The following is a 22,738-nucleotide window of genomic DNA, read 5'->3' as shown; positions in this document are numbered from 1 at the left end:
AGTGGGTTTTAGGGCTATGGTATTTAGGGGAATGTTTTGCCTTCTGAAATATATATTAGTCTATTTTACTTTCTTGCTCTTAAAGATTGGTATTGTCTTCATTACTTAAATAGAATGATCTGACGACTGTTGTAATTGATGATGATGCATTATTATACAATAGATCAGCTGTGAAATCACATCTCATTTCCTTGAACTTTCACATCTTTCAAGTTTTTTGTGTTTCTTTCATATGAAACAACACAGATAGCATGTTCAGTTCTGAGCTTACATTATAATAGTCTTAGTGGTTAATATTTTGATCCATAAAACACATAATAAATAGAGGCTTGATTATGATTAAGCATACATTCAGATAAAGAATAAATAAGATGTTCTGCTCTTGTATGGTAACGTGATCCCAAATGGTTTTTGTTCAAGATACACAAGCTACATTGCTTGAATGTATTTGATTGCATTAAAATGTTTGCCACACTAGTGACTAGTTGCAGTCAAAACATTTTACACTAGAACATACTGATGTCTCAATAGGAAAATGAAGCACTGATTAATTTAGGTAACTTTTTCTTCCAGGCTTTTGGAAATAAATGTTAAATACCAACCTCTTCTTTATCTCCCAGTAAAAATGTCTTAAGCATTTTGAATGCTGAAGCATCCTGGTTTCTGTGTCTGCAGTCTGTTTTAATTTCTTATGCTTTATTCAATTCCTAAAATGTAGAGGCAAAAACTATTCAGAGAATTGTCCTTTCTACTAATGGTTAAGACCCAATTCCAGAAAATCTTCCTTGTGCTGAGTAGGACTACTCATGTGAATGAGTGCTACTCAACCTAATGGAGAGAGCCGTTTCTCATTCTGGCTGAAGCTGGCTGCTCCAGGTCACTGCTCTGTGGAGTGTAGCAGCTGCCTAAGAGAGAACCTGGCTGGAAGGGGGCAGTGGTGGCCCAGCTGCCAGGGACAGGGCTGAGCAAGTCAGAAACATGCCGGGGGGAGAGGGGCACAGAGCAGCAACTCCTGGATGGGCTGTCCTGAGAAGTGGCTGGTCCCACTGCTTCTGCTCTGCACCCAGGCCTGGCTGTCAGGAGCAAGGACCGAGCAAGCCCAGGAGGGCAGGTGGAAGCAGGAGGACAGAGCGCCTCTCCCCTGCCCTCCCCAAGCAGGCCAAACAGAAATGTAGGGGTGGCACTTGACCCCAAATATCCCCCTATGCGTCTTCTATGAGCCGAGCTGATGACTAAACCAAGGTAGGATTCTGAAACTAGGCATTCCCCCATCTATCTTGTCTGCAGGACCCAATCCGGTAGGCATTCTCTGAGCCTACTGACTGAATTGTATCTTACATAAAAGAAAGCCAGGAGTAACCAGATCGGGAATTTTCCAGTCCAGGGCTTGTCTGTCTATGTGTCCTCCAGAATACCCAACAGTCCAATGGTTAGGGCACTCACTTGGGGAAACTCTTCAAATCCCCCACTCTGCCTGATTTGGAGCAGAGACTTGAACTTGAGTCTGCCATGTCCCATAGAGTGCCCTAACTCCAAGACTATTCTACAGTAGGTCACTCTCTCAATCATTTCTGTTGAAGCTGTTCCACTTTGTATATATAATTAAATCCCAAGAGTAGGAAAGGACTTCCCTCAGGCCTCTCTCTACCTCTGTGGGATGGAACTTAGTCCCCGATCCTCTTGTTGTCATTTCCTACTGGCTAGCTCAGATGGTTTCCCTTAGATGGTATTTGTGAATCTCTTTCTTAGGTGCCTAATCACACATTGCATAGAGAGCGGGGGGGGGGGGGGAGTTCCCAGCTCAGGGCTGAGGATTCAACAAGGCAGCAGTTTGTCTAAAAGTTAGCACTGCAATGCTGAACACTGTGACACCATTTTGTGCATGTTAGGCCTTTCAACACTGAGAAGAGCAATGCTCAACTACCTTAGGCCTTAGGCATGTTTGAAAAAAATGCTAGGCATTAACCTGCATCTTTAGGTAACTTTTAAATACATTAAAAAATCTACCCCAAAGTCCTCAAATCAGCTGAGTCACCATAGCAGATTATGGACACCACGAGGATGTACATGAATTCTGCAAATTTGGACCACAAGGACCATTTTGTATCATATGGATCCTGCCTAAACCTCCAGAATTAGTGGTAGTTTGCAGCAGTTTTTCCTTTTGGAAATGTAAGGATTTCAACCACTCTTACCTCTTTGGGTGCCCCAACAACTTGCAACATTCCACTAATTCAGAACTTGCTATAAAAACATGTTATATAAATACATACACATATATGTACAAAGAGGGCACTGAGTCTAAAAGTGTGCATTGTAAACTGGATTAAATGAAAGACTTTCAGAAGTAATTATTTGCCTAGAGCTGGCTCCAATTCCAGTAATGTATTGACCTTTCTATTTTGACCTGTTATCTCAAGGGAATAGCTGGACCACACACAAACAGCAAATAAATCTAAATCACTGCAATTAATTGTATTACTGGGCTTTTATTAGGTTTCAGAGTAGCAGCCGTGTTAATCTGTATTCACAAAAAGAAAAGGAGTACTTGTGGCATCTTAGAGACTAACAAATTTATTTGAGCGTAAGCTATCGTGAGCTACAGCTCACTTCATCAGATGCATTCCTTTATTAGTTGTTTCTATACAGCAGTTTAAAGATACTGTCCATTATGTTTTTTTGATGTGCATTATGGTAGCCGAACCAGTATATACGGTGTATTAAATTCTGCTATCAGTTACATCCATCTATACAGGAATAAGTACACAGAAGTCAAAGATTCTGGGTTTATCCCAATGCCATGGACAGCAGCATTTGGTCCCTTCTGTGCTGACCTCTATTTTGAAAGGTGGTGATTAATATTTATTTTAGCATGTTCTGAAATATGCAAAACCTCTACTAATAAAGAGCTGTAAACAACAGTATTTGTTGCTGAGAACCGTGATCTCTTTTGCTATGTCATCTTCCTGAAGACATATGTACTGTTTCTTGTAATTCAGACCAAAGTGTTCTATTATCTTTATCATTTATGCATTATTAACATAGAATAACAGCTCCGCTGGCACCCAGGACTTCCTACTCTACAGTATCTGTCCTTATAAAACTGTATGTGTGCCTAGAGTATTAGATAGGTGCAGTTAGTATATTAAAAATATCACACAGCTTTCTCTAAAGTTGGGCAAGTAAAGAAGAAAACATATTTGTAAATATGAATTCACAGATATTAGTTGTGTTTTCCTCATTCATTTGCAGACATTCAGGTGAACAAGTATTTATTCATAAGAATGTTTGCAGAAAGCAAAAATGTCATTGTGGTGGGGCACCAGCCCCACCCCTATGAGAGATAGGGCTAGAGTAGGCCAAAGCGGCTGCACAGAAGGGCAGCCAGTCAGGAAAAGGCCAACTGGGAGCCAATCAGGGCCAATATTACAGCCAGCCAATCAGGGCTAGGCTAGGCCCTATATAAAGGCTGCCCAGGAAGGGAGCAGATAGTCACTCCCAGGTTTTCAAAGGGTGAGGGTTTGTCTCTTGAGCAGGAGACAGGCACCTTGGACAGAGCAGCAGGGGAGCATAGAAGGGCTCTGGCCTGATACCTGCCAGACTGTGGGCCCTGATAGAAAGGGCCTAGAGGGTGTGAAGGGCCACAGGGGAAGTGGCCCAGGGACAGTTAGACAAGGGGAGAGAAGGAGGGCAGGAAGGCTGCTACTAGAGGGTGCCTGGGTCAGGACCCAGAGTAGTGAGTGGGCTAGACTCCCCTCCCCTGCCCTTCTTCCTTGTATAGCACCCACCCATGGAAGGGTGGCTGTGACAGACTGCAACTGGCCCTTGAACAGAGGGGCTAGACTCGAAGGGTTGTGGTTGGCCACTGTGGCAGGAGTGAACTGGACAGACTGCTGTTAACCCCCCCCCCCCACTCCAGAAGTGGGTGAGGGTGGACTTGAGGGCACTGCCAGAGGGCTGTGTTCTGAAAAGGATGCTGCTGAGTGAGGAGCAATGCAGGTCCAGATGCCAGCAGGGTGAGAGACAGATGGGACATCACCAGCAGAGGTGCTCCACAGAGGACAGTTAATTCCTAGATTGCCAGTGGGAGGTGCTGCAGTGGTGAGTCCCAACCCTATCAGTCATAAATACTGCTGCAAATATGATTGTGAGAATACTCATACCAGACATTTTCATGACTATTTTGAAATACTGTTAGCATAATACAGTAGTTTAATTAAATAATTATGGATGTGGATAATTTGCAAACATAAAATGAGGATCCTCTAGTTATAAAACTCAGCTCTCCCAATGAGGGAACAAACAAAATAAATAAAGACTCAGAGCCTCGCTTGTTGAGCCTAACCAAAAGAAGGCTGAGGGGAGCTATGATTGCTTTCTATAAATACATGGGAGGGAAAAATACCAGGGAGGGAGAGGAGTTATTTAAGTTAAGCACCAATGTGGACACCAGAACAAATGGATATAAACTGTCCATCAACAAGTTTAGGCTTGAAATTAGACAAATGCTTCTAATGATCAGAGGAGTGAAATTTTGGAACAACCTTCCAAGGGCAGCAGTGGGGGGGGGAACCAAACTGGCTTCAAGACTGAGCTTGAGAGGTTCATGGAAGGGATGGTATGATTGCCTACAATGGTATGTAGCTGATCTGTGACTGCTAGCAACACATCTCCAATAGCTGGTTACAGGACAGTACATGGGGCTCTGATTTATTACAGAGAATTCTTAAGTGTCTGGCTGATGGGTCTTGTCCACATACTCGGAATCTAACTGATCACCATATTTGGGATTGGGAAGGAATTTTCCTCTGGGTCAGATATGCAGAAGCCCTGGGGTTTTTTCGCCTTGCTCTGCAGCATGGAGCACAGGTCACTTGCAGGTTTAAACTAGTGTACATGGTGGATTCTCTGAACCTTGAATTCTTTAAATCATGATTTGAGGACTTCAATAGCTCAGACATGGGTTAGGGGTTTATTACAGGAGTGGGTGGGTAAGATTCTGTGGCCTGCAAAGTGCAGGAGGTCAGACTAGATGATCAAGATGGTCCCTTCTGGCCTTAAAAGTCTAAGTCTCTGACTTAGTGACCAGTTCTACAGAGGAAATTGTGAATATTCATAGTAACTTGTCTGAGTCAACCTTCAGCTAAACGTGTATGTGTGAACTAAGGCCATGACTCAGCTGTGCTCAGTTTTCATCTCTTGTTACCTGTGGAACTGGGGAGGGCCTTCCCCACATCACAGGATCAGGCCACTTTTCAGTGACATAACTACCACTTTCATAAATATCACATACCCCCTACCAAAGCAATTTTAGCCCTATTTGATGGTATGTGTGTGGTGTTTGATTTATTGCAAAAAAAAATTCAGTCACCAACTGTGGCTACCCATGACTTCAGTGTTAAGTGAGACAGAACTCAGCCCAGGTACTTTATCACCTGTTACAGTAATAGGGTTTCAGGCACACACTTCAGCAGTTCTGTCATTTCTTCCATCAGAAGGGGTGAAGCATATACACATTTGTTAGTACATTAGAATAGAGCACAAATACTAAGCTATTCAAATTCAACTATATATTAGAGGAAATCATTTTTGAAAACACTTTCCCCTACTGAACACTTAATTAGTATGTTCCTCAAGAGCAAAGGGAATAAAGAAAAGCCTGTTTAGATTAAAGCTGATTAAAGTAAGAGAATTGATATCACATGATTCGCTTTTTCTCTAAAAATTACACACGCTAGAAGATTATGGAAGAAAAGGAAAATATATTTTTATTCAAAACAGCTCTAGAATAAGTGTGTTCAATAACTCAATGACAAAATACTCCATTAGACAGATACAATGACTGTTCCTAAATGAAATCTGTGGGTGACTAATCAATTTCTGTTGCCCCTTAAGTTTCCAAATTCCTCCTGACCAAATAGCGGCATCTTTAAATGGCCTTGTAGGTATGTTACAGTATGAAAAGTGATTTCTGGATGAAATGAATCACTTGACAAGGAGACTGTGTAATTTTGGAAAATCTTGAACATTAGAATTGTTCTCTGAATTCCTAGGCATCTAAATCTTCTTTTGTTACAACACATTACAGGAAAAAAAACCCCTGTACCAATTGTATAACTGCACATTCATTCATGTGACTATCAAAATCTATGTACTGAAACTAAGAGTTAAAATACCTCCTTGTTTTCCATACATATTTGCCAGTATAAATATACTTTAACTTTACAAATTATATTATTTATATTAAAGCTTTCAGTCTGCAATTATGATTTAACATGGCAAAACAGTTGCTGTGTTTTGGTTCCATCTTTAAATCCTTTTTTTGGGGTAATGAAAACCATCTAAAATAAGTGACTGCAAATAATACAAACACATTTATTTAGAAAAATAAACTGAAAATGCTGTTTGTCTTTTACATTTCTCCATGAAGCATAGATAAATCGCTATAAAAAGTATGTCAAATACATATTACAAATGACTTTTTTCTTTAATATTTTCTAGGAGGACACGGCTAATGTCCAACAGGAACATTCTGGGTGTATAGTTTCAATAGGCTCAATCTCTTGGCTGTTACTATGATATAAAATGAATTTCATTAAAAAAAATATTGGATCCCTTTTTAAATCCACTTTTTCATGTTGATGCTTTTTTCATATAATTTTTTAATCTTAAGGACTATTTTTCTGTGGGGAGAAATCCTCCCTGTAAGAGCATTCCTTTTCTTCAGCTTTTTACTTCCTTTTGGAGCCCCTGCAAGATACAGCTTGTTGCGGTCTAAAATCTCATGGGACCATCTGTGCAAATGATGGCACACATTGCCCTGAATGGAAGTGACAGTGCAAATATTAGAAGTGCATTGAGATGCAATCTGTAACAGCTAACTTTTTTTTTTCTTCAGATTTCCTAGAGAACAGGAGACAACATCCTTTAAAGCATTTGAGCATCACTGATGCTCCATTCTTCTATGGCTTTGAATATGTACAAGGGATGGCAGAGGTTTTCTTTCCCCACAAATATCAATATTCCTCTGTTGTACATGCATTGCTTTTCCTGCAATCGCTCAAGTGCTTAGTTTCCTTTTGGCTACATACTTTTTTGGATGCTGGCTGGACTGCGTGATAGATTGATTTATTGTTTATTACTCTAATTGCTCAGTACTGAACTCCTTAAGTGTCAGGCTTGGAGACAGTTGTTTCTGTATGGGGCAAGGTATTTAGTCTTTATTCTTTCTGAGTGAACAGAATTTAAGGCTGTGGCTTTTATCAGGGCTCAGCTCATAGCAGTCAAATCTGAGGCAGATGATTTGATGCAGATTACACCAGTGATTAGTTGTGCTCTGACTCTAAGGGCTTCCATGCTCCAAGGAGGGTCAGGTTCCTGGTTACTTTCATCAGATCTGGCCTGCAAGAAGTCCCAATGACTAATCCGACATCAAAGAAATAACTGACATGCCTCCAAATGTAGATATTCCTTCCAGCCTGAAGGAGCTGTCAAAGAGAAAGCAAAACAGAAAACAAAACTTTAAAGACAACAAATAAAAACCCTAATAGGGAAGAGTTTCATTTAACATTTTCATTTAAGAATCCACATAATTGCAAATTCTTAAAGCACTGGGTTGTTTGATTGTACATCCTTACCAATACAGAATCAGATACCCAGTTGGTGTAAATGGGTTTAGTCTCAATGACAACAATGAAATTACACCACTTACACCAACTGAGGACATGACCAACCAAGGGCATGTGCAGGAATTTAAATTTCCCCTTTTTTTGGAGGGGCACATTCTGTGCACCTCCCTCCAACCCCTTCACCTGGAGGATCTTGCTGCTCACCACCACCCAGGTCCCAACAGGAGCGCTCTTTCCCCTTCCCTGCCAGGAGCTTGCTCTTCCCTTGCCCCAGCCCCAGCAGAAACTCGCTCTACCCCCTCCCTCCTGGCCCTAGGAAGTAGCTCACTCTTCTGTGCCTCTGCAGCCCCAGGGTCGGAGAAATCCTGGGCCCCTGACAATTGGAGGGCCTATGACCCTGCTTGTCCCCCTTTGTGCATGCTCCTGTGACCAATGACAATATTCTAGGTGCCCAGAACATAAATGAAAAGCTTTGAAAGTAGTATAGTGAGAAGGGTTTTCATGTCGTAGCGGAATACCCTCTTCAACTATAGTGCATTTAAAAAAAAACCCCTTAATACTGAAAATTAAGAAGTAATTCTATGATCTTTATTGAAAAGAGAACTTTAAATATTTGAGTAAATCTAGGAAATCAAACTAAGTTTAGAAAGGAGTCCAAAAAAAAGCACACCATTCTGGGATGTATTAGCAGGAGTACTGAAAACAACACGAGACAAGAGAAGTAATTCTTCCTCTCTACTCCATGCTGTCTAGGCTTCAGCTGGAATATTATGTCCAGTTCTGGGTGCCACATTTCAGGAAAGATGTGGACAAATTGGAGAAAGTCCAGAGAAGAGCAACAAAAATGATTAAAGGTCTATAAAGCATGACCTATGAGGAAAGATTGGAAAAAAAATGGGCTTGTTTAGTCTGGAGAAGAGAAGACTGAGGGGGGACATAACAGTTTTCAAGGACATAAAAGGTTGCTACAAGGAGGAGGGAGAAAACTTGTTCTCTAACTTCTGAGGACAGGCCACAAAGCAATGGGTGATTTAGGCTGGACATTAGGAAAAACTTCCTAACTGTCAGGGTGATTAAGCACTGGAATAAATTGTTTAGGGAGGCTGTCTAATCTGTCAGATTTTTTTTTTTAAGAGCAGGTTAGACAAACACCTGTCAGGGATGGTCTCGATAATACTTAGTCCTGCCTGAGTGCAGGGAACTGAACTAGATGACCTCTCAATGTCCTTTCCAGTCCCACAATTCTATAATTCTCAATGCCCCAACAACACTCAGATGCCTTACAACTACCCTGCTGGATACACTGGAGCTAGCTAACGTTACTCCATGTGCCAACGAAAGGAGGGCACTGAAGAGCAATATAAATATAGTTTCAATTCATCCCTCCCTTTCCCCCAGGCTGAGCATGCTGTTATCCCAGCTCAGGGAGCAAGGAAACAGATATTTATTCACATGTAATGTTTCTACTCCAGTAGCAACTAGCCCCAATTGGGATCTGTTGTGCTAACCACTTTGAAGACATAATTGCTGGTTTTGTCACTACTATGAATAACTGCTACCCAAACCACTTTCCTTTGGCAACAAATCTAATGCCAAATGTAACCAACTTTTAAAATACCAATAATAAACAATATTACATTTTTTTTTCTGACTTATGGTTTGTCAAAACTGCAGCACACAGCTGAACCCTGCTAAATTTGAGATTTTGAAGTTATCAATGTCAAACAGCAATAAAACCACAGGAACATCATAGGAGAATATCAAAGAGAATACACTATGCCACTTTATATGACAGGAACACAGTGGTAACGAGCACATAGTTGAAACCAGCAGCAGCTGTGAGGAGCTTCCAGTCTTGCTCTGACAGAAAAGAAACGAGATTGTAGTTACTGGTATTGGAACATCCACACAGTGGCTCAAATCCCTTGTTGGCAGGTGTCCTAAGTGCTGAGACCTTGGAAATTAATCAAATCTACCCTGTTACATACCAGAGGCACAGATTAGCAATGTTTTAGAGAAAACGTATAATCCAAAATGTTCAGATTTGTACTGTACATACTCATAATTTATGGCAATTGACTGCAGCTGAAGTACTGTGGCACATTTAGAGGGAGGCTATGCTCTAATTATAGTAAAATGGGTGTTCAGTCCGTGTCTTGGGTAATGTCCATTTTAGAAGTGCTCACCTTCTAGTTAAAGAAGGTTGAAAAAACCTGCAAACTCGGCATGAGATCTGAAAATCAATCTAGGCTCTTCATGGTCCCAAATCATAAATAATTAAGATTCTGCAACTGAAACTTAGTTGAAAAGACTATGTACAGTGTCTGAATAGAAGAATCCCTATCACTTGACCATAGCTACATTGATATTGCATTGGTTAAGGGGAGAAAAATTAACTTTTTGTTACTAAAGCGAGGATTTAAGACTCAGAATATACACAGTGAGCAAATCTGTAAAGTAAAACTATTTCCCCATGTTTATCCCCACCCCCCCTGTTCCTTACAGGTTCTTGTCAACTGCTGGAAATGGCCCACCTTGATTATCACTACAAAAGGTTCCCCTCCCCCCCCCACTCTCCTGCTGGTAATAGCTCACCTTAAGTGATCACTCTGATTACAGTGTGTATGGTAACACCCATTGTTTCATTTTCTCTATGTATATAAATCTCTCCACTGTATTTTCCACTGAATGCATCGGATGAAGTGAGCTGTAGCTCACGAAAGCTTATGCCCAAATAAATGTTAGTCTCTAAGGTGCCACAAGTACTCCTTTTCTTTTTGCGAATACAGACTAACACAGCTGCTACTCTGAAAAGTAGCATTAAAGTGATTGACCCCTGGGTCTCCGATGTAGGGAAATGACTAACAAATTTATTTGAGCATAAGCTTTCTTGAGCTACACCTCACTTCATCAGATGTATTCAGTGGAAAATACAGTGCGGAGATTTATATACATAGATAACACGAAACAATGGGTTTACCATACACACTGTAACCAGAGTGATCACTTAAGGTGAGCTATTACCAGCAGGTGACAGCAGGGGAACTTTTGTAGTGATGATCAAGGTAGGCCATTTCCAGCAGTTGACAAGAACGTCTGAGGAACAGTGTGGGGGATAAACATTATGTAATGACCCATCCACTTCCAGTCTCTATTCAAGCCTAAGTTAATTGTATCCAGTTTGCAAATTAATTCCAATTCAGCAGTCTCTCGTTGGAGTCTGTTTTTGAAGCTTTTTTGTTGAAGTATAGCCACTCTTAGGTCTGATCGAGTGACCAGAGAGACTGAAGTGTCCTCTGACTGGTTTTTTGAATGTTATAATTCTTGATGTCTGTATCCATTTAGTCTTTTACGTAGAGACTGTCCAGTTTGACCAATGTACATGGCAGAGGGGCACTGCTGGCACATGATGGCATGTATCACATTGGTAGATGCGGAGGTGAATGAGCCTCTGATAATGTGGCTGATGTGATTAGGTCCTATGATGGTGTCCCCTGAATAGATATGTGGACACAATTGACAACAGGCTTTGTTGCAAGAATAGGTTCCTGGGTTAATGGTTCTGTCATGTGGTGTGTGGTTGCTGGTAAGTATTTGCTTCAGGTTGGGGGGCTTGTCTCCCAAGATCTGTGAGAGTGATGGCCGTCCTTTAGGATAGGTTGTAGATCCTTGTTGATGCATTGGAGAGATTTTAGTTGCGGGGCTGCAGCTGTGACATGGAATCCTATTTTCAACATCTCCGACTCAAGGAATATTTCCAACTCGCCTCTGAACAACATACTAAGCCACAGACCTTCCTACCAACATTACAAAAAATTTTGGGTGGACTCCTCCTGAAGGTTGAAACAACAGACTTGACTTCTCCGTAGAGTGCTTCCGCCAACATGCACAGGCTGAAATTGTGGAAAAGCAGCATCACTTGCCCCATAACCTCAGCCGTGCAGAACACAATGCCATCCACAGCCTCAGAAACAATTCTGACATCATAATCAAAAAGGCTGACAAAGGAGGTGCTGTTATCATGAATAGGTCAGAATATGAACAAAAGCCTACTAGGTAGCTCTCCAACACCACTTTCCACAAGCCATTACCCTGAGAGTTGCCAAAAGAAACTACAGCATTTGATCAAGAAACTCCCTGAAAAAGCACAAACAAATCTGCACAGACACACCCCTGGAACCCCGACCTGGGGTATTCTATCTGCTACCCAAGATCCATAAACCTGGAAATCCTGGATGCCCCAGCTCAGGTATTGGCACCCCAACACCAGGATTCTCTGGCTATGTAGACTCCCTCCTCAGGCCCTACGCTACCAGCACCACCAGCTTTCTTCAAGACACCACTGACTTCCTGAGGAAACTACAATCCATCGGAGATCTTCTGAAAAACACCATCCTGGCCACTATGGATGTAGAAGCCCTCTACACCAACATTCCACACAAAGATGGACTACAAGCAGTCAGGAACAGTATCCCCGATAATGTCGCGGCTAACTTGGTGGCTGAACTTTGACTTTGTCCTCACCCATAACTATTTCACATCTGGGGACAATGTATACCTTCAAATCAGCGGCACTGCGATGGGTACCTGCATGGCTCCACAGTATGCCAACATTTTTATGGCTGACTTAGAACAACGCTTCCTCAGCTCTCATCCCCTAATGCCTCTACTCTACTTGCGCTACATTGATGACATCATCTGGACCCATGGAAAAGAAGCCCTTGAGGAATTCCACCAGGATTTCAACAATTTCCATCCCACCATCAACCTCAGCCTGGACCAGTCCACACAAGAGATCCACTTCCAGGACACTACAGTGCTAATAAGCAATGGTGACAGAAATGCCACCCTATCCCGGAAACCTATTGACTGCTATTCCTGCCTCCAGCTTTCACCCAGATTACACCACACAATCCATTGTCTACAGCCAAGCTCACGATATAACCCCATTTACTCCAACTCCTCAGACAAACACCTGCAAGATCTGTATCAAGCATTCTTACAACAATACCCACCTGCTGAAGTGAAGAAACAGATTGACAGAGCCAGAAGAGTACCCAGAAGTCACCTACTACAGGACAGGCCCAACAAAGAAAATAACAGAACGCCACTAGCCATCACCTTCAGCCCCCAACTAAAACCTCTCCAACGCATCATCAAGGATCTACAACCTATCCTGAAGGACGACCCATCACTCTCACAGATCTTGGGAGACAGGCCAGTCCTTGCTTACAGACAGCCCCCCAACCTGAAGCAAATACTCACCAGCAACCACACACCACACAACAGAACCACTAACCCAGGAACCTATCCTTGCAACAAAGCCTGTTGCCAACTGTATCCATCTATTCAGGGGACACCATCATAGGGCCTAATCACATCAGCCACACTATCAGAGGCTCCTTCACCTGCGCATCTACCAATGTGATACATGTCGTCATGTGCCAGCAATGCCCCTCTGCCATGTACATTGATCAAACTGGACAGTCTCTACGTAAAAGAATAAATAGACATAAATCAGACCTTAAGAATTAACCTTGAAAAACCAGTCTGAGAACACTTCAATCTCTCTGGTCACTCAATTACAGACCTAAGAGTGGCTATCCTTCAACAAAAAAGCTTCAAAAACAGACTCCAATGAGAGACTGCTGAATTGGAATTAATTTGCAAACTGGATACAATTAACTTAGGCTTGAATAGAGACTGGGAGTGGATGGGTCCTTACATAAAGTAAAACTATTTCCCCATGTTCTTTCCCCTCCCCCCACCGTTCCTCACACATTCTTGTCAACTGCTGGAAATGGCCCACCCTGACTATGAGCACAGAAGGTCTTCTTCCTTCCCCCCTCCTGCTGGTAATAGCTCATCTTAAGTGATCACTCTCCTTACAGCATGTATGGTAATACCCATTGTTTCATGTTGTGTGTGTCCCCTCTGTATTTTCCACTGAATGCATCCAATGAAGTGAGCTGTAGCTCACAAAAGCCTATGCTCAAATTTGTTAGTCTCCAAGATGTCACAAGTACTCCTTTTCTTTTAATGCTACTGAAAGACAAAGCAAGGCTACACCTGGTGTTGAATTCATTGTTGCATCATTTTGACAAGTACTAGAGAATCTCCTAGCATTTCACTGTAGGATAAATGTGGGTGTATAACAACATAGGAATTGCCATATCAGAGGACAACAGTGGCCCATGTAGTCCAGTATTTTGCCTCTCTCAAATATTATAATGGACAATTATGGTATAATTTGTCTTTAGGGGAGGTTTCATCCTAATCCCAGATAGTTAGGGCTTGGTTTGCATGCTGAATTACAAAGGTTTACATCCCATTTAAATTCTTAGTGCTATCTCAAATATGTAACTCTTTGAATCCTTGAAATTTTTGGCCTCAATTACACCTTGTGGCAATGTATTCCTTAGGTTAATACTGCATTGTGGAAAACGCACACTGTGGCAGCAATGTCCCTGGATTGTGCTGCATACTTGTCCAGCAAGATGGAAATTCCACAACAGATTCATCTAAATTTATATGTGAAGAGTTTAATCAATTCAATACAAACATGAATAATTTTATCAGTATTTGGAGTAGCAGCCGTGTTAGTCTGTATTCGCAAAAAGAGTACTTGTGGCACCTTAGACTAACAATTTTATTTGAGCATAAGTTTTCGTGAGCTACAGCTTACTTCATCATATGCATTGCTGTAGCTCACGAAAACTTATGCTCAAATTTGTTAGTCTAAGGTGCCACAAGTATTCCTTTTCTATCAGTACTGTCTATCAGTATGCAGTCCTTCCTCAAACTTCTTCAGAACACTAAATTCCCTTATGAGTGATATCAAAATCATTTCATTTTTTTGACATGAAGTCTCTCTCTCATATCTATATTCATATCCATGTGAAACATGAAAGATGTATTTGTATTCTCCTCGCAGCATGTGTTATCTTGGATGTCAACCTACACTGCATGATTCATTCCCAGGGCACAGCTGAATACTTTTTATACCTTCGCATGATATCTAAACATCTTTTTGATTGATGGTCTCCAAAAGGGGAAAAATGTATGCTAATATAGGATCTCCGATAGGAAACTTAATTTTACAATGTTATGAAACACACAGAAACCAGGTGGAGTGAACATCTCTATTATTTTAAAATAATTATTACATACAAAAGAGCTGTATTAACATTAAAAGTTGTAAAGTGAAGCATTCAGAAAGTAGGAAATTATAGAATTAAGGTTGTTCAATTTTTATTTCACAACTCTCTTGTAAGGTAACATTTGTATTATCCTGAATTTACAGATGGGGGAACTGAGGCAGTGTGTATTCAGGACAAACATTTGGAAAGGCATCCACTAATTTTGGGCATCTCATGATTAGCTGCCCACTTTGAGACATTTAGCACCTAATTTTACAAGTTCTTACCATTTTGGGAGATTTATATATTCAAAGCACTGCATTTAATTCTACAATAGCCCTATTAAGTAGTTGGTAAATATAGTACCCATACCTGTCAATATCCTGATATAGGGTAAAGCAGTAAACTTTACAGATACATAAATGTACCTAAAGACACAGAGAAATTTAAATAAATATAGAGATGCAGAGTTGGGGGACAGGGAGGGCAGAGCTAGTGAGGGGTATAGAGACTATATCATTATTCCCTCTCTCTGCATTCCCCTACCAGCACCACGATTTCAACTGTTTCCTTCCACTACTATTTCATTCCAAAAGAAACCAATTACATTCTAAAATATACATCAACCCTCCTCTGTTTCATTCTAGATTCCTCCCTCCCCATTTCAATTTAAAACACTCCTCATTTTTACTCAATTATATTAAATGTGAACATTTTGAAAGACTGGCAGCTGGAACATGTCCACTATTTCTTTTAGTAATGCATCTTTCTGTTAACAGCTTTCCTCTCAAACTAAATATAGTGTTGTATAGATAGCTTTTAATAAGGGGAAAATAACCTATAAGGGTACTCATTAAATATTTATTTAAATAGTAAATGAACACTGATTTAAAGTTTAGTATAAACAATCTTATATTTAACAAGAGGATATTTATTCAGATCCCCAGTTTACAGTAATTAATATTAAAATCCCCTTTAGTAACCACAAACTGCATGCCCAGGTCATTTAAATCACAAGCAATGTAATTTGGATTTATAATTTCATATGTGGGTTATTCAGGTAGGTAGAACCAAAATAGTTTGTTGGTGAAAAATGCAGATTTCATAACACATGTTTAATGAATTTGTGTGGGATATGTTGAATTGTTTGACCAAAACAAAATTCATAAGTCAATGTTTTGTTTCATTTCAATATTAAAATGAAACATGTCAATTGTTCAATTCAAAATGGCTTTTTGTTTGAAAATTTCCTTCCATTTTGTTTCAAAACATTAAAAATGCTCAATCAAATTGAAACATTTCATTACAGGTCAAACAAGGTTTAATTTGACCCAAAATTAATTTTTACATTTTTTTGATTTGCTGAAAATTTCATAATTTTGCACTTGAAATAAAAAACAAATTATGATTATGATAAATACAATAATCCATTATCTGCAGAGCTCTAATTGTGGATACAGAAAAGGAATATAGAAATGGTTTCATTTAGCTTTTAACAATTTAAAACCCTGCAAAATATTGAGTAAATATTTTCCAGGCATTTCTACATTCTATTGTCATCTTCCGTAGCTTTGAAACTTAAGTATCCAGGATGTTTAGATCCAGTTCTAAGTTGTGCTATTTGGATTTCTTTTTATTCCTTTGAAATGAAATCTATTCGTATACTAAAGCCTAATTCTTCCTTCAATGGAAGTTAGTCAGTTGGCTTTTTTTTGTTGTTGCTGTCCATTTGTAATTCTTTCTTCTTTTAGGGGACAAATATATTCTCTTGCTATTTAGGGTTAGGAAATCTTTGTCACGATACCTTTATTAAACTTAAATACAGGGGTTGAGCTCTACCCAGCCATCACTCTCTCCTATATCAGGTATTTAAGTGGTTACAGTGTGGGGGTTACAGGGCTCTTACCACACTACCCATAAATGGGGGAAGGCCTACTATCCAGGACGCAGCTCACCACCCCCCATGACAGGGATAGAGGGTGCAGAAGGATGGGGAACCTCAGTCTCCAAGGTCCATAAGGTCTCCCCCCATCCCTTGAGGTTAAGGCCTATTAGCAAAATCCCAGGCCTTTTACCTCTGGGAACCATTCATTTTATCCTTTTTTACCTCACTGGAAATGAGCTGAAAGTTGTGACAAAGTCACAGCTTAAGACAAATACTTCAACTAGGTACCAAGCACATTCCTACTTAATGCACTGGCTTGAAGGTACTGTGAGGAAGGTGGAAAAACTCCCCTGGACCTTTGCCAGTTGTCCCTAAGGGTGAAAAAATTCCTTCCTGACCTCCAAATGGGTGATCAGTTAGACCCACATCATCGGTCAAGCTGGAGTCCCATTCCTAGTTCAGGGTGAGGTTGCTGATACTGAGCTGAAAGAGGGTCCACATGGTCCTTGCTCCAGGTTAAATCCTGTGAGCTGGGGAATGTTGGTCAATCAGCACCTCAGCCCCCACCTCAACTGGCCAACAGGTATCAGACTCTGGGGAGAAGGAGCTACTTGATGATGCTCAGCAAGTGTCTCCTTTTCTTGCTGCTGGGGATTTACCCCTTCGCTGCTGGCCCAGTCAAGTTCCCTCACCCACTGAGATGGAGGGGTGGCATTTTTACTTGGTGCTCTCCATCATTCAGACTTCCATGTTCAGCAGTGTTACTGTGTTCAAACATCTGTCTCTCATACCAAACCAAGGTTAACATTCAAATGTCAACAAAACTGAATTAACTCCACTCCCACAGCTTTCTGTAAAGCATTTATACTGTTTGTTCAAGCTACCCTGTTTCAGAATGCTTTCTCTTCTAGTAATTAGAGAATCAGTCTGACTTTTTGAACCTGTAAATCAGTATACCAACATGAAATCAATTAGAATCCATATTATCTTTATTAAAACAGCTTATAACCTTGCAGTAGGTCGTAAAATGTTCCAAAAAATCTAAAATTAGCTCTGTTAATTTGACTGCTTTCCTTAACTGTAATCCATAATGTTTGCAGGTAGATTACACTTATCATTGCATCTAAAATAAAATGGCTTATTTCTTTTAATGGTTTTTGGTTTTTTTTTACTACAGCATTGACAATACCAGAGCTTTTTCTCAAAATTCAGATATTCCAATAGAGCTATACCAATTTACATCAGCTGAGAATATGGCTCATTGTCTTTAATGAATCCAGAAAGTATGTGAAGAAAGGATTAGTAAAAAAACAAAACAGAAGATAATGTTTTGTAACTGAAATCTACTGCTTAAATGATGTATTTGTGCAAGTTTACTGTCTATGAGCATTTGTACAGCAAAATGGGGCCCCATCAGGATTAAAGCCCCTTAGCACTACAGCAACATACATACTTGCCAGTAATAGCACTACTTGTACTTACTGTCAACAGGAGAAGAATAAGCACACAAGGAATGCAAGGAGGATTGTGCTTGGCTAACATCACATAACTATGATAAAACGTCTTATTTTGGTTACCTCTCAGGCCCCCATCTTATAGCTGTTGTCTCCTTAGTTGAAAGCCTATTAAGGCCTTGGAATGTGTCAATTTTCTGTACAGCTAGCACACTATGGATACAATATAAAGAGATAATAAACACTGAAGGTCCTTAAAGTAATGTTGACTGAAACACTGCAGTGCTTCTCTCAGTGAACATCACAGAATGTCACTCTCTAATCTCTACCAGAGAAATGGCTAGTCCATGGAACTGACAGCGGGCCACAGAGCTTTTCATCTTTACATCACCAGTTCCAAATACAGCTGAGGTCTGTAACAACCAAAAGTTACCAGGTTAAAGCCTGGTGCCATCGTGGAAGTTTTGCCATTGACTTCAGAGAGGACAACACCAACCATCTGTAGCCTCTTCAGCAGCCTGTGTGAAGTGATTGATGCTCTTAATTCAGTCCCTAATTGACAAGCATCCACTTCAACGTTGGTACTAATGAAAACACTTATTGGCAGAGAGCAAGTGGCTGAACGGAAATGGAAATAAAACTCTATTTGTGTCCCTTGAAGTAATCCTTCCAATCCTCTATTGAGAAATATTGGCAGGCCAAGAATGGGAAAGATTGTAGCTACTGCTTTTACCTGAAGTGTACTTATCTAGTGGATAGGGGACTTCAGACTCCAGGGCTGTTAACCTGACACCTTTCATGAGACCTTAGAATATTTTCCATCTATTGTAGAAACCATTCAGTACATATGTACTTGAAACTGGAACAATGTTATAAAGGCTAGTCAAACTCTCTCTAGTATCCTATTATACTTTATACTATTTATAGTTTTTAAAAGCCACTATCTTATTCAACAATACCACAAATATAGAGGTCTATTTTCCTCTTAATTGTTCTTCAGTTCTTTCAACACAAATAGGAATTTTGTATATTCCAGAACCTTAAAAATAATCACACGTGAAACTTCTTTCAAAAATACTTGCATGATCTTCCTGTACTTATAAACATCCAAGACCTCTCAATTCAATAGCAGAAAATATTGATAATGCAAATCAAACCTGTCCTTGAGAAATTGCATTACCTTGCCACCTATATTTCTGATTCTTTGCAACTAATGGTCAATTGATCCATTTGACTTCTGAACCTGATACATGAATCATTGAAACTGAACCACAAACAATATTTTATTCATTTTAAATCCTGTTGAATACACAGGATGTGAAATTTACCCCTGTGCAGAGGCCAGACTAAGATTTACATATCATTTGACTTAAGTGGTACTCAAATGGTACATAGGTTTGTGGTGGCTGTCTGCACAAGTGTTAATTTCACTCCCAAATAATTGGCTATTTCTAGTTCTCCTATTCAAGAAATGTTATTGCTTTTTTCTTTACAACATAGTTAGGCAATAAAGAACTGCCACTTTCTATAACATTTATGGCTTTCAATACCAGCATTCGTAATCTTCTGGGGTTATTGGTAGTTGCTAATATACATTGTGCCGTTCTCTATTACTTTAACAGTAGAAGCCATAATTCGATTTAGAAAATCAATACAAAGCTTCTGAAAATGCAAATGTGGTGAATCTAAATATGATCTTGCATTTAGCTCATCCATCAAATTTTGTACGAACTTATGCTCTGTGCAACCCAGCAACTCCACTGACGGCAAGACATAAATCAGGCCAGTTATTAGTCATCCATGTTAAATTTCAGACATACACAATATATAGGTAAATTACAGTCCTTTAAACATTGAGCTTTAAAAAAGTGGTGGTGTTGCAAAATTGAAAAGAAACCCACCCAGTTTGTAGAGTAACATAACAAGTAAATATTAATGTGAAAAATGTTAAAATGAGTATGTATTTGCCAAAGCTACTTTAAGGGTGCAAAACATTCTGGCATGTCTAATAATAGTATGGTAGCAAAATATTTTTCCTAGAAAGAGTTTAGTAATTTTAAATATGCAGTATTATAATTAATCATAATCAACTGATCATAATGGGCTTGATTTTAGAGGTATTCTCCTTCCTCTCTCACTGATTTAAATGGGAATAGGGAGTTCTCAACACCTCTGAAAACCAGACCCAATAAGACCAGAAGTCAAGTTGTTTCAGTCAACTTACTAAAGCTTTGGTTTTCACAGTGTTGGGTTGTTGCTGCTCAGCCATGACTCTATTCTCTTGCACACTTTGTTAGTCTCTTTTTATTTATTATTCCAGGTACCACAAGAGGACAAAAAAAGACACAAGGAATGTGGTTTAAGTGGGCCACAACTTTATTAAGTAACATCTGGGAACTATCCAGCAATACCACATCCAGTGCAAGTCATCCATCCTTTGCAATCGGTTCCACTTGGCAGAAGGTCACCATCAATCCCAACCCTGTGAGCCTGGTCTCCCAATCATTACTGGGACCCCACTGCCCTGCCTAAGGGGAGGGGAACAGGTGGTTGTCTCCTTGCTGTACCAGACATTAGGAGCTCCAACCAATTCTCCACATTCTTTAGGACATTCCTTCTCCTAATCCGCTTCCAAATTCTGGTTGATCAGTCAACCAGAGCCACCTCTGAAAATTATCTGGGCTGGACATCAGCCAAGTTGTGACAATTAATTTCATAACTCAACATTCCCTCTGGGTTGCTGAAAGGAAGGTAAAGAAAACCCATACCATGCGACCAGTGTGACAGGGAGGGAAAAGGCCTACAGCAAAACCCAACAACCTGGTCTTACTCTAATCACAGAGGGTTGGTGGGGAGGAGAGGAGGGGGATAGTGGTTCCTCCCCCCCCCCCCCCCCCAGACAGAACACCACCTCCTGGCATGGTGAAGTTCTTCTTATCCCTTCCCTTGTGCGTCTAGCAGCCAATAAGATTATGCTGCACTCTTCTGTCTAACTAATCAGCCAAAGAGGACTCCTCCTCAAACCCATGAGGAGAAGAGTGGACTTGCCATTCTTAATGGGGCTGAGGGTTCTCTTCCCCTGCTGGTCCAGACAAAACCTTCCCATCTTCGAGAGTACGGGAAGTGTGGAGGCATTTGAAAATAAGGTTCTTATGACCTTCTCCTGAGCATTGTTATATGCAGCTCTTCTTATCTGAGGATACCAGATCCATCAGAATGAGACACTATTTACTGAAACGAATTGTCTTGTCAACTTTTATTGGTTCATGAGGAGAGATTTGCCAGTTCCTTCTCTGCCTCTTTTGTATAGTTTTTGATCTACGTGTCAGCTATGGAATGTTTGAAATACATCCACTTTCAGAAAAAGTGGCTGATTCAAAAACAGGACAATCTTATGGCTAAAGACTGCTACAGTGCTTTTTTTTTTTTTTGCTTGTATCTAGACTTGTACCTAACTAGCACTGGATGAAATTATTAAAGAAAACTTGTTTCATTACAAATAGCAATGTCAAACTAATTTTTTCATTAAATATTTTCAGTATAGTTTTCCATTTTTCAAAACATTCAAAGCAAAACATTTCAGGGTAAATTGGCCCCAAATTTTATATTTTTTTTTTTTCTTAGAAAAGTATGAAAAAGTTTGAAAAAATAACATTCATTATTAAATTTTAATTTTTTGAAACTCTTTTTAAGTGAGACAAAACATAGCGATTTTTTTTTACCATTTGGAAGATATACACATACTCAAAAAAAAAAAGTGAGAAAGTATCTAAGTAATACCTTTCATACTTTGATACTGTTTTCCAGGTGGCAAAAATGGGGAGAAATAGTGTAGAAAAACCTCTCAATTTCTTTGAATTTTTCCTTATTTCCCAATGTGAATTTCAATTAACTATTTTTCTTCAAAAAATTGCAGTGGGAAAAATTACCAGAGGTGGGAAGGCTAAATTCACAGCTGGTGTCAGTACTCTACTTTCACTTACATCAGTTTGAGTTTACCAATATTGACTTCAGTATCACCTCGGGACATGAGGACAATGTATAGGTTTGTATATTTAGAAAGGAGTATTTGTGTGGGAATCAAGTTATTCACACAAGGCTTCAGGATTTTAAGCAATCATGGGGCTGTAATCAAAATGTGGTGATTAATACCAATACATTGGAATTTATACATATTTACCATCCAGGACTGGTTACAGATGCAAGAGGAACATGCAAAAAACTGTATTACATAGATCCAAGAGGTGCTCATTTTTGTGGTGGTTATATAGAATAAGGGGATTTTATGATGGCTAAATACAAATAAAGTGTCTGTTTCAATACACTTGGAAGTATTCATGAGTTTAATTGCCTTCATGAGAAAATCAAAATAGAACTTTGTGATAGTGACAGAGCAGGTACCAGCTCAGGCCATGGCCCCTAGGTCTCACTGAACACTGATAAATGCATAACTGGAAACCAGTCTGGCTCATCTCTGTGGTGCTATTGTTAAAATGGGCATTAGATTTAGAGAGATGTATTTAGTGTTTGACTTTATGAAATGCTTACAGGTTGCTGCATGCATTAATCTCACTTACAATATCTGTATCCCATTCTATAAGGTAGTATTTAAGTGTTTGCTTTGTAACTGGA

General features: G+C 39.9%; 1 protein-coding gene and 1 long non-coding RNA gene across 2 annotated transcripts in view; one reads left to right on the top strand and one right to left on the bottom strand.

Moving 5' to 3' along the window:
- Positions 1-3,490: 3,490 nt before the first annotated feature.
- Positions 3,491-22,465, top strand: LOC119856346. Its single transcript, XR_005293250.2, has 2 exons — positions 3,491-4,101; positions 20,427-22,465. It is a non-coding gene; the product is annotated as an uncharacterized LOC119856346 (long non-coding RNA).
- Positions 5,577-22,738, bottom strand: part of PRR16 (proline rich 16) — a 228,524-nt gene continuing 211,362 nt past the window's right edge. Inside the window, exon 3 of the mRNA XM_043514996.1 lies at positions 5,577-7,487. The gene's annotated coding sequence lies outside the window, so the exon portion shown is untranslated. The remainder of the gene's footprint in view (positions 7,488-22,738) is intronic.

This window comes from Dermochelys coriacea, chromosome 5 (assembly GCF_009764565.3).
Source record: "Dermochelys coriacea isolate rDerCor1 chromosome 5, rDerCor1.pri.v4, whole genome shotgun sequence".
Taxonomy (NCBI): Eukaryota; Metazoa; Chordata; order Testudines; family Dermochelyidae; genus Dermochelys; species Dermochelys coriacea.
Note: the sequence above shows the minus strand (reverse complement) of the source record. Positions and strands in the feature narration are given on the sequence as shown.